This window comes from Coturnix japonica, chromosome 19 (genome assembly GCF_001577835.2).
Source record: "Coturnix japonica isolate 7356 chromosome 19, Coturnix japonica 2.1, whole genome shotgun sequence".
Taxonomy (NCBI): Eukaryota; Metazoa; Chordata; class Aves; order Galliformes; family Phasianidae; genus Coturnix; species Coturnix japonica.
In genome coordinates this window covers 357663-372442 of record NC_029534.1, presented here as the reverse complement: position 1 = coordinate 372442, position 14780 = coordinate 357663, and the positions used below count along the sequence as shown (strand labels likewise).

Here is a 14780-nt window from a genome sequence, read left to right as displayed (position 1 = left end):
GATTACATCAGTGCAGATACCTGTGCAAGCTTTCTCAGTCTTCTTTGGCCCCTCAAATTCTGCATGAAGCCGTGGTAAAGGAGCGCTGACCTCTGTCCCAGCGTGGAGCCTTACACAGGGCCTCACAGTCCAGACAGTGCAATAAAATGAGTCTGTGGCATCTTGCTGAGCTTTAACCACATTCTTAAATGTGATTTTTTCTGGTAGCAAGAAGTTCTGCCACAGGGCGAGAAAGACCCTCCTGCCAACATCCACTGCCCTCTGCCTTCCTGCCAAGAGCATGTTTTGGCTTTTTGTCCCTGAGGTCCGATCCGTGTTTCACTGGAGCCAGACAATAACCCTTCATTCCCCACAGCAAAGCCCAGACCTTCAGACACTGCTGTCGATCACATCGCCTCTTTTCTATCTCTCTGTGCAGAACCGAACTCGTCAGGTGGCCTCAGTTCATTTGTGTCATGAATGAGGTGATACAGAAGAGCAGTGATGCTGGTAATTGCATAACGTATCGTATCTGGAGATGGTAGGATACCATCTAAGTGTTTGTGCCTGCGGCTGTCAGTGAGTTCCATCAAAGGTCAAGTTGTATAAAAGCCTCTAGAGCAGAGAATGGCTCCATTCTTGACACCTGCAGAGCTGTTGCAGAGCTCCATGAAGCTCTGTATCTCTGCAGATGCTTCCAGGACTTATGCCAAATAGTGAAGCTGATTGTGGTTTGCAGACTGCTCTGTAGTACTTGAGATGCTCGGTCGCCTTTATCTGAGTGCGGGGGAAAAGAGATGGGGAATTATTGCGTGGAGTTACCTTCAGAGTGTGCATGTGCACTGTCATGTGAAGGAGAGAACTTGATCACCTTTGGGTTGTTTTGAGGTCTGTAGTGTAAATCCACACTACTGACTGCTTTTCTCTGCTTCCACTGACATCCTGTGGCTGGGACTTTGGAGCTGATGGAGTGGGATGGAGCTCAGCCATTCTGGGTGATAATTCCTATTATGCCTCACCTGTAGTTCCCTCAGCACATAAAGGTCCACCTGCATGAATGTTTGAAGCCTTCATCTACCTGGACATTAAGAAAGTGCACCTCTGTTGTTCTGCCGAGTTCTCCTTTCTCTCTTCAGCTGGGAAGTGAAAAACACTGGTGTGAAAACCGAACTGAAGCACCATGTATATTAGTTATAGGTATTTGCCTGTAGAAATGACTCCTCTTGTTACGTGTAGTTGGTTACACTCAGCTGATTTATGTGCTCACCCGACCTTTTGATGAAGGCTGACAGTATAAAAATCATTTCTTAAAACAAAAATGTCATCCACTAGGAAAGAAAAAAGCTGCTTTGAATTGATCAGGTCCATAGAGGACATTTGTGAGCGATGGCAGAGAGAGAGGGCTGAGATTCAGAGCAGTTGCTCTCATCTTTAAATGCTGTAATTCAGTCGTGTTTTGCCAGAGCTCACAGTCAGGATCTGAGCTGTCTTCCAGATACGTTTACAGGGAAAAGATGCCTGTGTTTCCACTCAGGCTGCACCTGTAAGCCGAGCCTTCGGTTCCTCTCGGTTTCACTGTTTTGTTTTGCTTTTGTTTTCCACCATGTTTTAACAAGATAAGCATCTCTATGTGTTTCCCCTTCATTTAGTAATTGCCTTCTCTAGTGACTGTTTCCTGTGCACTTTTGTTCATCTATTATAGGATTGAGGCGCTCAGCCCACATACACGTATGTGTAGAGCCCCGGGTTAACCATATTGTCATACAAAGTGGTGCATTAAAAGCCCCTTGGTTCATCAAATGGAGAAAAGAACTGGATTCTCTGAGCTGCCAAAGGCACAGGCTGTATTTTACGTGCTTTGTTAGGAAGTGGTGCTTCTCAGTTATGCAGTTACATTCAGCATCCTCAGAGCTCACTGCAGGGATCTTGAAGGTATGTAGATAATGGTAATGCAGTCCCACCTGAACTGAGATGAGAACTTGGAGTAAAGTAAGAATGAAACGTACTTTTGCCCCATGACTGGAAGTTCAGGATCAAATGAGAAACCAGGGCTGTAAATTTGGATAACTGAACAAAAGTCGAGTTGATAATGCCTCTTCTCTTACTTCTTATTGCCTGGTAATACGATTTCAGCCTTACTTGGTCATTGTTGATACAGGCCCAGTGCTCTCAGGACCCAGCTGGGTATTGTTGATGGCAACCTTCATTCTTCCAGGGTGCTCTGTGTCCATGCTGGAAAGGAGGTTAACAGGAATGAGCTAAACCCTGTGGCAGATGGCAGAGGAATGATTGCTGTGCCACTTTTAGGGCCTGCCATGGAGCCATGGTGATAACCACAGCCTTGTTGAACTGCCTGATTGGTTTAATTATCTGTCATACAGCCCTGAAACCTGGTTTAAAGGAGCAGTGAAATGCTGAATCAAGAGTTTCATTTCTTGTGGGTTCTCCCACATCCATTTATTGTCATGTTAGATGGCACTGAGCCTCTTTCCAGGTAAAGATCTTTTTTCCTTACAGCATGGGGCAGAGCTGCTCTCCCTGCCCAGCAGAAGGAAAAGGTGGAGGTTGGTGTATATATATATCCCCAGATCCAAGAGGGAAGTAGCTCTGGGTATCCCTGTTCCCTTCCTTGCTCCAGCCCTGGTGCTCTGAGTCCCTTTCCCAAACTTGTCACCAAAACTGCAGAAAACGATCACCATTTTTGCTGGGTCATTTGCTGATGTTTTCATGAGTGAAGTGAGCTCAAGGCAAAGTCAGCAGGGGAGATGTAGCCAGGAACAGGGGTGGAGGTGGGCATGGAGCGGAGCTGCCGGCGTGCTGCTGCTCATTAAACACGCACCAAGCAGCCTGAGCCTGCTTGCAAGTCTTCACAATCAGCTTCAGAGTGGTGAATTCAAAACAAAAATATGGTTTCATCTGCAAACGTTGTCACCCCATTCATTTACCCTTTCCCAAGTAATTTATGAATATGCTGAAACGCTCAGCATGGGAACTTCCTGCCTTCCCCTGTAGTGAACCATGATGCAAACAATTCATTTAGCTTTTTTGCAAATATTTTTTGAGTGCATCTTTCATTCCCTACGTTATTTGTTAGCCACAGAAGCTCACTAATGGGCTTCTTTCTTCTGATGTGCTGAAAAAGGCTGCTTTGTTTGTACATAGGCCCCTTGCATGTTTTTCCCTTTCAACCAGCCTTCTTGCCAGGACTGTGGTCCTTTCTGCTCTCACCGTTTGGATCCAAGTTCCACTTCCCAAAGGTTGCCTTCTCCTTCTGCTGTTCTCCTTTCCTTTACTGTTCACTGTTGGGCTTGGGGGTTTATGGAGGGTCCTTTTGCTGCTTCAAGGCTTTAATAAGAGATCTCAAAACAGTTCTGTGTCACCTGCAAACATTTTATCTTTTTCATTTATTTTCTAAAAGGTCTTTTTAGCTACTTCCCTCATTCTTAGAATTGTTCACAGTTGGAGGTTTTTATTTTTCATTGTTAATTTTCTTGTCCCATCAGCATAAGTACACACATTGCAGGGCCAATCTGGGGTATTTCTGCCCTAAACCAGACCCCTGTGGCCTGTGTAGGATGGTATAACCTCCCATCCTAGATGAAATCTGTACCCTAATTTCAGAGTAGGCAATTCATTTTACCCATCTTGACCTTCAAGCTTGGGTTTTGTGTCTCTAAGGTATATGTAGATACAGATACTACATACATATACCTATATATGTACACACACCTGTATATGTACAGTAAAAGATATGCATTTATTGATGCACATTGCATTCTTGCATGACAGATATCAGATTAATATCCCATTTTTAGGTTTAAGAGAAAAGCTTACATCCAGATTGCAGCCCTGAGTGCACAGTGCCTGACGCACAGAGCTGCATTGGGGACCTGGAGGAGCACTGTGCTTTTTAGCTGCTCACACAGGGGAGTGCTGAGCACTCTGTGTTGCCTTTTGAAGATGTAATGAATTGGAAAATGTTCCTTTAAGTTACTAGCCCAGAGCTAGGCACAGAGGCAGAGCCTGAGTCAGGTACAGACGAAGGCACCGATCGAATGTCTGCAGTACTTAATCTCTGCAAATGTTAATAAAAGTCTTAAGCAGGCAACATGTTTCCTCTTGTTTTGTTATGGTTGAATTTCATATGCAGACGGCATGCCACAAACCTCATTTTCCCTTGCCGTCCCTTCGCACCAGCAGCAGCTTTCCCGAGCCTCAGGCACCGCAAGCTCTGACTCATTTACTTAATATTCCTCTAATGGAACTGCCCAGAGCTCTGGACCTATTCTCCTCCAAAACAATCTTTCTCCTCCCTATTTTTCCACACCCTGCACTTTCTTCTCAGCTCCTGTCACATTCCTCATCATTCTCTCTCTGAGCCTCCTGGAGCAGACCTCACACCCTCCCTCGCTCCCATCCCTGTCCTGCCTGGCTTCTCCCAGCCCTGCCAGCCCGGCTGCGGGGATCAGCTGCTCCAGCATCTCCAGGCTGGTGTTGTGCAATGGGGGTATGGATGAACCAGGTGGCTTATAGTGGAGCCAGGAGGGTGAGGAGCAAGCAGGGGTATGTAGCGCAATGGGGCAGTGCAAAGAGAGAAGGGAAAGGACAGTTGGTTCTATGCCCTGTTCTCTGTGGTTCCACATGGAAAGGACAGGAAAGGCAGAAATGGCTGAGATTAGCTGGTGAAGTAATCCCTGTGTGCCTGCAGAGCTGGGATGAGCAGATCCAGCACGTGGGACCATCACCTGCAATAGTCTGAGTCCAGCCATTGTAGCACCTCTCCAGATGTGCAGAGGAACACATTGCAGCCTGAAATTCACAGGCTGAGAGGTGATGAAGGTGCCTGAAAGCCCAGGCTGCAGCTCAGGAGTGCGGCGCAGATTCAGCTGTAATTCTGGTGTGCCTGTACAGGCAGGTCTGCTCGCCTCAAAGACAGCGATCGGATTCTCGCCCTCCGGGGGTTTCCAGCAGCGCACAGTTCAGAGGAACCCTTTTCTTTCTCCTGCTGTTCACACCCTGCAAAGAATTTTCTATCAACAAAAGAAATGGTTTTATAGTCAAGCGATGTTCAGCCCCAGTCCCTGGATGGATGTCGAGGGGGTTTTGGAGGACCGGGGGTATCTGTGAGGGCCCAAGTGACCAGGGAGTTTCATTTATCTCTGTAAGTGGAGGTGCTGCAGAGCAGTCGTGGTGCACAGCTGCTGCTGAGGGCTTTTCTCTTGGCCTTGCAGCTGGAAGAGCAGATGTCACCCTGTCATTGGGTGTGTGGAACACAGCTGGCCAGAACGTGGGCTCTACCTGCTCTGAAACAGCTGCCTGCAGTATCTGGTGCCCATCTGCCATCAGTGTTATAAATGCTTTCTGCTGGGACACACAGCTTGCTGGGCTGGAAAACCTTTTTTTGAGTTACCCAACCATTCTTCAGGTTTTTGTAAAGCAGCTGCTGCTTCCCTTTGCCATACGAATGTTCCTACGTGTGTTTGTGATGGTGGAGCCAGTAGCTTATAGAGGAAGATGGAAGTGTGATCTCAGAAGCTGGGCTCAGTTACCTGGGTAGTTTTCTTGGCTTCCGTGAACGTGTGTCGAGGCTGGTGAGCATGGAAAGGAGTTTTTGTGCTTGGGTAAGGCAGCTTTAAATGTCAAAGTTGAAAGTACTTTTCCTTAGCAAAAAAACCCAGCAGCAAGACATTCAGAACTGGCTGAGCAGGCGACACTGAGCAGCTGGGCTGAATGCATGGCGTTTTGAAGGAGATTTTTAGGGCTTTAAAGGCAGACCCGTGTCCATGTTGCGCCTCCTTTGAGATGCAGCAGCCTTTGAGCTGTTTGTGTCAGATCTGTTTGCTTCACTTTAAAACGACCACATCCACATCAGCAGAGGGATTGCCACATCATGATACTCTGACAGTGTCCTTTGGCACTTGATTTATAACAGCTAAATAGCAAGGGGGTCAGTGGCCAGCTGGCCACCAAAGCAGGAAACTGGATGACAACAAGAATAAATAGAGTTTCATGGAGCAGGAGAGTCTGACAGTGCTGGAGGCTGGAAGGTTGGATCAGCATCCAGAGTATCAGCTGCAGGACAGGTTCTCAGGTGGCTGCTGAGCTGTGCCAGCAGGGGTGGCACATGCATTCATGTCCCTCCCCACTCACATCCATGGGCCCTGCAGGAACAGGAGCCTCGTATTGCACACGCAGATGAGGATTTCTGCTGAGGACGGGAGGAGGGACTGATGCAGTTTTACAGAAGGGGCGTTTCTGCAGGTTTCCAAAGAATGAGAACAGCCTCCCTTGGACACAGCTCTGGGAGAAGCAGCGTTGGGGAAATCCCCGGGGTTGGAAGCTGAAGTGATGGATGAGATCGGTGAGATTCTAGAACTGGTGAATGAAGAATATCGGCCGGGCTGTCAGCCTGCACACACAGGTTAGCAGCGCTGTCAGTTGGGATGCATCAGGAGAACAGTGGGTGCTTCGCAGACATAAAGACTTGAGAACAGACCCAGGAGGAAGGCACAGGTGGGGAGAGTGGAAGGAGGGGCTGCGACACGTCCCATGTCTGTGGGATTCAACAAGGAAGGTCACGTCCATACTATTATTACAACATTGGATGAGGGTTTGAATGCTCCTCCAGGAAAGGTGCCACCCCCACTGCCTCACTGCAGCCTGTCCAAGTTGACCTTAGTGGTTTCCTGCCAAAAATACCCGTGAACAATAATGACTCGTTAATGATTTATCCCTGTGTTCTCAAGTGCTGCACTGATTCCTAATGTAACAGAAACCATCAAAGCAGTGCTCTGCAGGCTTTAAGGTTTTGGCTGCAGTGGCTTTTTGTCCTTACATGATGACAGTAATGCAGATTGTATGAGGAAACGGAGAACTTGGTGGACTGGGTGGTGTGAATGCATGTTATTTGATGTATTGTAGGAGTCTTGGTGGGAAAATCAACTGAAGTGTAGTGCTGGAGGGGTCAGCTGAACTGTAATAAAGGACTGTACCTTCTAGAGCCTGGTATGAGGCAATGACCATATGTCCCTTCTATAGGGCGGGGATGGCTCTGGTAATGGGAGCTGTGAGAGCAAGCGGAGTCCTTCCCTGGGAGATGGACACGTGTCATCTTCACAGAGCAGAGGTTTGCAGGCTTACGGCACACAGGGATGGGATGCAACGTTAAAAAACCTGTTCTCTGTGCTCGGAGCATGGCTGTGTAATAAACCCTTGATCAAACATCCTGCCTTAGTGCGGGAGAACACAGGAAGATGAAAAGCAGCCGATACAGAGGCAGAATTTGTGATTGCAACAACTTCAACCCACCTCCACCCTTCAGAGCCAGGAGAAAAGGCGAGCAAGCCCAGGAACTGGAGTTTGCATGAGTCAGTTCAAGTGTAGAGGGCTGATTATCCACAACACAGTGTTGTTTTATCACCAAGACGCCGTATCAGGAGCTCTAGGCAGTTCTAGATCCTCTTTTCCAGCAATCATTCTCTGACAGGGATTAGAGAGTCCTTATTAAAAACAAACAAACAAAGAAGCATTTCAAAGGACGGTCTGGTGAAATTGTCGGGTGGCCTCGAGTGAAGACAGCAGTGGGTGATCTCCTACTTGGTCACATTCTGTCATGCAAGGAAGTTATTGTTCTTTCTGCCCCATTTGTCCTTGATGCCATGTCTTCCCAGCTCTGCTCTGTAGCTGTGCTGTATTCGCAGCTCTGTGCTGCTCTGAACACTGCAGCAGAGGTGCCTGAAAACGGAAATTTCTTCACTTTTTTGGCCTCAGTCTCTCGAGTGCTGGGCCAAGAGCTGTGTCAGCCTCGTCCCTAAGAACTCCATGTGGAGACGTGCCCTTTGGTGATGAATGTTGGACTCTTCAGAGGCTCCCAGCAAGCTGAAACTAAGGGGGAAAGTTATGCTTACCTACTTCAAGCTCCTTTCAACATGCCAGCCAAGCTTATTGAATGCCTGTGAAACCTTTGGTTGCTGGAATCCCCAGGATGCAAGATTGGCTACACACAGTAAGGGTGCTGATAGTCCAGGAGACGGGTTGTTGAGTTACAGCCATTTGGGGTTTGACCCTGTGTGCACGTGCTGACATTTTTATTCCCACTCAGCATCTCAAATGGAATCAGTGTTGAAACCTTTCAAACTTTTCTGTTTAAACTGGTGCAGTCGTGTTGTGTGGCCTTAAAAAGAACATGAGTGTATGTTGGAAGTGAAAGTCTGCAGCTGTGCCAGGGCTGGGACCCAAACACCCCTTTATGCCTCCTGCAGCAGAAGCTGAGCTCAGCATCCCCAAGAGCCCAAAGCTGCATTCCCTGCATTCCTGTAGCTCCTTAGATGTCAGTGATGTCATCGATAGCAGGAGGGAAATGCGGATCCCAGAGGGCCAAACTCATGTCTTAGCAAGTAAGCGTAGGAGGAACCGATTTTTGCAGCGTACTGTACTGCACCAGCAAGTTTTATCCAATCAAATCCCTGCAGATGGATCTGCATCTACGTTTTGTCCCTTGGCAATACCACGGCATCCAAGAGGAGTTGTACTTCTGTCCATCACCGCCATTCTCTCATGCCAGTGAAAACAACTGCATCTGAGCAACAAGACAATGGGAAGTCGAGCATGACGTGTGACCAAAGAGCAAGGCGTGTTTTCCTTCAGCTGTTCCGTGTTCTTCACCATTAGCCCTGGAAGCTGCTGACACTCCGTGTTTCACACGGGAGGTTGGTACCATGTGAAGGGATCCCTTGTAAACTCCAGCCTTGCTGTCATGGACAAAGCCGTGCAAAACTTTAATGCCAGTTTTCATCCTTCTGTTTTGTTCTATCCTTTCCTTTAGATACCAGCAGTGCTGCAGCCTCCCGGCAGGCAGACCATCCATGGATGGATGCTGCTGGGGTGGCTTGCCAGATTTGAACCCCCGGCTGCACTGAATCAGCTTTTAAACAGTGATTTGTGGAGCACAGATACCTCGAAGCCGTGGTAGCTCAGTCTGCAGATGCCCTATTGACCCGCATTAAGTAACAATTTCCAGCATAAACTTTGGTGTCTGGGGGAACCGGACCAGGGACCTCAAATCAATTTGTTTTTCCTGGTTGTTTTTAGGAAGCTGCATTGACAGGAGCTTCTGGGAGGTGTGCATGGCCCAGCTCAGCTTTCTGCTGGCACCGGAGGCAGCGCCGAACCTCCTCTGGGTCTGGAGGTGTCGGGCTGGCAGTGGGATGGAGCGGTCATTGGAGCTGTGGCATTTCCTGCCTCGGAAGCAGTTCACTGTGTAGCCTCAGTGTTACTTGAATGTGGCTCTGTGTTACTCGTCTGTAATTAGAGCAGCTTGCCAGTTCTTGATTTCATCCCTTCATTTCTGCAGTGTTTCCAGACCTTGTGCAGTTTGCCCCAGAGAGCTGGGGCTTGTTTTCTAAACCAAATTTAGGCAGGCCTTATACCTACACCTGCATATTTCCAACTACAAATAACAATGGAAGCGATTTTATCTAATCTCCCACCACCTGGTTTGTTCTTGTCCACACTCTTAGGCATGAGGGTGTTGAAAACACTTTTGGCAGCAGTAGCTTTGAGCTGTGTAACCACCAGCGTCAGCACAACCACCCAGGGCTATGCAGGCAGCGTGTGGGGAGCAATGTACGGGCAGCAGCAGCCTCGTGCAGGCAGGGAACAAGGGAAAGCAACCCTGATTGTGTGCAGACCAAAGGAAGGATTGCAAAGCAGTGCAGGCAGAGCCCCTAGTGATGTCCTGCAGGAAGATCCTGCCCAAACAAGCAGTGCCCGGGGGCTGCTGGGTGCTTCTCTGTCTCCTTGTTACCTGGTGGCCGGTCCCCAGCACACCTTGCAGAGCAGAGCCGTGACTTTCTAGCTGGAGGAGCGAGTGCTGAAGGCCCCTCCTGTACGGCAGCATTTCAGCGCTGAGCTTTGGAAGGACTCCAGGCGAGCAGTGAAGGGCTCTTTGATAATATCTGACGGGCGGGTAAGAATTTTGGGCAGCGGCCAAGATACACATTGCCTGTAATCGTTAACTCAGTCTGTAAACAGTTCAAACGGCACTGAAGAGGCCGTCAGTTATTACATTAGAAGCAGCCTTTCATCTCCCCGCTCAGAAGCCAGCCGTGCAGCGCTGGCCCCTGCTGCGCTGACTGTAGCTGCAGGTCTGTAGGCAGGGCAGGCAGTGCTTGGTCATACAATGCACGCCGCTCTGAATGGCTGACCTTCAAACCTTCGGTGCTGAAGCAATAACTAAATCATTAGTTTCCTTTTGTTCTGCACCTGGCTGAGGCCAGGGATATTCAGGGGGGAGGGGATGGGATTCGGGAGTCGGACGACGTTCCTGCTCTGTTGCACAGCTCAGGACCCCCAGCAGGGCTGTCTCCTGACCCCGTGCCCACCACATGCCTGCATCTCTTCCCTGGTGAGCGCAGGCTGCCCCACTGCAGCCCCGCTGATGGTTCAGGTCCACATTGACGCCTTCAATGTGAAGGCAACAGTCAAGGCAACAGTGCTGCTGAGCTTCATCTTCAGAAGAGCGTTGGAGGATTCCCCAGCCCATGTCAACTGGGGAGAGCCCCTGGGCTCTTTCCAAGAGCTGCTCAGCCCTCCTGGAGATGTGAGATGCTTCAGTAGAAATAATGGTATCATCTGCCCCAAGGAGAATTTCCTTATCCATCTTTGCTCTTCTCGATCTGTTATCTCTTATCTGGAAGAGCAAGAATGCTTTCTGGCATTCACTTTCAAGGCTTTAACTTTGAAATCCACTTTAGGAACTTGCTAGTTGAGGAAGCAATATTCTCGTCTGAGTGGTAGAGTGGCCTGGGTTTGGGTGAATGTTTGCATCTGGCCCATTGCTGCAGAGCTGCTTCTGGCATCAGAGCTTTGTGCTTCATCCATCCTGACTCAGTGTGTGTCTGTGCCATCCCGGAGCTGGCCCTGAGTGAGCAGACAGCTCTGTGTGGTGATGGCACGGCTCTGTGCTTTGTGTGTGAGGATGGATGCCTGTTCAATCCGTACTGCTGGGGTGGTGCCTCTTGCTGAGGGGTGAGGCTGCTGGCTCAGGGGCAGCACTTGGGGGGGGTTTAAGCTGTGGGCTGTAAAAGGGGTCAGCGTGGTGCAAGAGGCTGTTGTGTAAGAGAGCAATGGGGAACTGGGATTGGTGGTGGCATTTTCCCCTTTAGGGTATATGGAACAGGCAGTAAACACGGGTTGGATGCACTTCACTTGGCCTTGACTCTCAGACTGTCTGTGCGTGCTCTGAGGCTGCAGGAGCATGAGCTGTTCTCCCGTGACTTGGGCCAGCTTGCCTTTACTTTCATTTAGCGGAGTGAGTCAGGGCTGACCAGAGAACCTCCCTTTGCCTTTGATATTCTAAATGGACCAGAGAGAGAGTCAGGCAGACATCACGATGAAATGTTTCCCCACGTTCCCTTGCTGACCCGTATTATCATTGCAGAGACCGTGCAAGAACAAGTGACACTTGCTTTCTCTGTATCAGACCTCTCTGTCTTCACTCCAGCAGAGCTGCTAAAGGACAGTGAAGTGCGTAGAAAGAGTTTTCTCCAGCACCATGGCTGTGCTTGTGCAACTAGACTGCAAAGATCCAGACTTGGTGACTCACCTCCAGCATCTAGCCCTGCAAATGGGGTAATCAAATCAACATCCCTGTTGGGGTTCAGCACTTCTCTTTGTTGCTCACCGGCTTCGCAGTGAGAACAGGAAGGAGATGCAGTTGTTGATTAGGGTCTGATTTATTGTATCCCAGACGCTGCTTTAGACAGTCTTTAGACATGCACAGCTAAGGGACCAGGCACAGGAGCGTGGCAGTGGCAGCACGTAGGTCCTTTGTCTCCTCTCCCACCTCCCACCACACCTACAGGGGATGGGGATGCTGAGCTGAGCTACTCACATGCAGAGGTAGGACCGGAGTCTCTCTAAGAATAATGTGTTTGTTATCAGCGTACGTGTTTGTCTGTGACTCATATGTGGGTAAGGTGTGTTTGCTTTTATAACAGATCTTGAAACTTTATGCAGGGAAATTAAAAAGCCCCGTATCCTGATGGCTAGGCTTCATGCCTGGGAGTCATGGAAGCTGCAGTTTTTCCTCAGGCCCTTTGAAACACTCTGCAGTGCTCTTCCTTTCCAAACCAGCCATTTCCATCTTCAGTTCACTCCATCTCCCAGCCTCACCCTTTCTGGTTCTCCTACATGTTTCCAGCAGCATCCCGCAGTGCTCTTCAGCTCCAGCTCATGTATTAGCCTTTTGGTAGCCTTTCCAATAGCTGTGCCTGCAAGTAGTGACAGCCAAGAACTGGAGTGATGCTTGTGTAAGTGGGGCTTCTGCTGAGCTGATACAGCAGAAGGGCTCAGATAGACAGGGAAGACCCTCATCCAGGAACAAACATGTTCACAGTGTGAGCTCTGGAGGTCAGGGAGGAGGATCTGATGGCTGAGGCTGTCAGCAGCATCCCTTGGGTTTGCCCTGTGCCAGGGGAGCACAGACACTGACAGACACTCAGCAAGGATGAGGATGAACCGGTGTAGACCCCGATATCCACAGGTACAGAAACGTCTGTGTTCTGCCCTCGTGAGCTCAAGTGCTGTGACGCCTACAGGACTGGGTGAAGCAAATAGGTCACTGGGAGCAGTATCTCTGGACGATAAGCAGTGGCACAACAAACAGTGCCTGAGATGCTGCGTGCCCTCCAAAGGCTGCAGCTTGCCATGCCCAAGGCTCCTCTCTTATCTCCTCCCCGTTGCCAGGCTGCCTTGTTTTGTTGTGCAGCTCCCTTGCTTTTCCAACAGGGGACTTCCATGTGCTGAGCCTCGCTGCACCAGCAACCCATGCAAAGCAGCGATGGGAATGCCAAACTGGAAAAATCAGTGCACGCTTCTCACGCTTGAGTATTCCCCAAAGTCATGTGCGGGAGTGAAAGGGATGAGGCTGCTGGCATGTGTGCTGGGTCAGAGCCCTGAGTCACAGAGCTGCTTCCCGTGGGCAGCAGGAGCCCGCAGGGTGGAAGAAGCTCACCCAGCTCTCCGGCACTGACCACAGACCTCAGCTTTAATACATTATTTCTAGCCCAAATGTCTGTGGTGAAGGTATGTGTGCAGCCTGTGGTGCTGTGCTGTGCACCCACAGTGCCTGTGGCTGCAGGAGGAACGTGGGCAGCACAGAGGTGGGAGGATTCAGGTGCAGGGGTTGACATGAAGCAATGGGAAAATGCACAGCCCCCACGTGTGAAGGGGCTGTTGGACACCTAACACCGGTGGCGAGGGGGGGAGGCCTAAAAAGAGAGAACAAGGTGTATGAATGACCCTACCTGACAATGTGGTGTGAATGAGTCCCACTGAAGCTCCATCACACCAACCTTCTGCTTCTGGCAGCAGTCACTGTCAGATGTGCAGTGCCCCGTGATGCTCAGAGCCAGGGCTGGCAGCCTCCTGGTTGTGCAAGGCAGCCTCCATGGTTTCCTGTTGCACCGATTTGGCTAATTGCTTTTTAATCCAGACCTTTGGCATTCCCAGCATCCTGTGGGAACCAGCCGTGCCGTTTGACCGGACCGTGGGTCGGCTCCACTTCTGTCTGTTTGAAAATTCCTGCCTGATCATTTCACCTGATGGCGCTTTTGTTTGGGAAATAGTAAAGAATCGCCCTCCATTTACTTCCTCCATATTTTTTGTGATCTCACGTAGCTCTAAAATATCACATCTCTATGAGCCTAAAGAGGTCGTGCTTATTTGATCTCTCCTCGCACAGAAACATTTCCTTCTCCTTAGTGTGGAGTGAGCAGAACTCATTGTAATAATATTCTTGTAATAACTGTGTAATATTCTGTCATCTTTCATAGCTTCAACTTTGTAGAAGAACAGAAGTGGAGATATCAGTGTACTAAATTATCCAGACTTCCCCTATTCTTTCACTCACTTTGCAGGGCCCCATAGCTTTGCAAAGCATAACTCCTTTTCCAGAAGCTCTGCTGGCTCATCCCTTCCCTTTGTGCTGCTGTTTGGCTGGGGGGACCTCGTGGTTATCGATCTGCTGTTCCCAGATCACCTTCAAGTTCTTCACATTCAGTTTTGCATTTGTTACATCCCATTTTGCTGTGCTGGGATCCATTTGTTGATGAGTTGTATACACTGCTGCTGGGAGTTCACCAGGCCAGTCCGCGATGTGCAGTAGAGAAGTGATGTGCAATAGAGCCCTTTGACAGACGCTTTTTTGTCCTGTGCTCTTTTCTAAGCCCCTTTTAGGGGGATTTTGTCACAATGTTCCAAATCAAATCAAGCCTTTTGACTCATCCCCCATGAACAATCTGTGGAGCACTCTGAATTCAGAGAACACAGAGAACACCAAGGCCAGGCACACACTTAGCTTTGCTGCTGGAGCCCTCGCTTACCAGCCTCGTCCCTGAAGGACAGATGTCTTCAAGTGGTTCTCAGAAAAGGAAAACAAATTATCTCTTTTCTATGGGCACAGCTGATTCAGTGGGAATTAAATAAACCTGAAGTGCAGCAGGATGGATTCAGATAAGTCATCAGAAACTGTGCTGCCATGCGGGGGAGAGCGCAGCCCTGGACTGGATTGCCTGGGGTGGGTGAGGAATCTCCATTTTTGGAGGTCTTGAAAACAGGTTCAGCGAGTGTGTGTGAGGAATGTTTGAGGTCTGGCTGATCCTGCCTTCAGGCAGCACAGTGGGCTCCGTGACCTCCCAGGGTCATCTTTTTTTCTGCTCTTAGAAGTGAAGCCCCCAGATGATTCACCCGGGGCATCTCCGTGGGCAGCTGTGCAGGTGGGCTCCTGCTGCTCCTGCTGC

At 49.4% G+C, this 14780-nt stretch overlaps 1 protein-coding gene across 2 annotated transcripts in view; it reads left to right on the top strand.

Moving 5' to 3' along the window:
* Window positions 1-14780, top strand: part of RNF43 (ring finger protein 43) — a 35407-nt gene that overhangs the window by 6248 nt on the left and 14379 nt on the right. The gene's annotated exons all lie outside the window — the stretch shown is intronic.